The sequence below is a fragment of the Galeopterus variegatus genome, unplaced genomic scaffold (genome assembly GCF_000696425.1).
Source record: "Galeopterus variegatus unplaced genomic scaffold, G_variegatus-3.0.2 Scaffold1443, whole genome shotgun sequence".
Classification (NCBI taxonomy): domain Eukaryota; kingdom Metazoa; phylum Chordata; class Mammalia; order Dermoptera; family Cynocephalidae; genus Galeopterus; species Galeopterus variegatus.
Window position 1 is genome coordinate 2,229 of NW_007727554.1, and position 728 is coordinate 2,956.

Consider the following 728-nt stretch of genomic DNA (forward strand, 5'->3'; position numbering starts at 1 on the left):
GTGTAGATAAAATAAGAAGGATGGAATGTTGGTAATCATTACAGCAGTGTGCTAGGTGTGTGGAAGATCAATACACAATTCTGTTTATTGACATCTAACTTTTATCCACAATAAAAAGTACATTAATACTATATAAGCTCCCTGGTTGGAGCAGAGGGTAAGAGGGAATGATGCTGCAGTGGAGGGACGTGATAGTGATGACTTCCACTTGCCAAAGGACCTGCCTGTCACCAATATGCCCACCGCTGCCCCCACTCTTCAACACACATGCCATGAAAGGTCATGAATGCTGTCCACTCTGCTATGCACATCGTGTCTCTTCTCCATCTCCTGCCTTAACCTCTTATACCAATGTCTTTGATGGTGTGAATCCTTCAGTAGTTACTCCTTGTGACAGTCTTTGGAAGCCATAAACTAAAGTTGCTAATGATATTAAACTCACCAAACTATGGAAAGTCATGGAAACTGGTGGTGTATTCTCTCAGGGGGTCATGAACCTCAACACAGAGACACCTGGTGTGTTTTCTGCCTAAATGGAGCAAATCCTTCCCCCACCCAAATACAGGTCATGTCTCTCTCCACCCACTGTGCCCACACTGCTGTGGGAATGTTTACAGTGACATTTAGGGAGCAAGCCTATGCCCCAACTGAATTATGGCCCCTGCATAACCCAGAGTTGGCTTTAGGGTTTTACGTGGTGTTCTCTGCTCTCTTTATTTCTCCTCCCT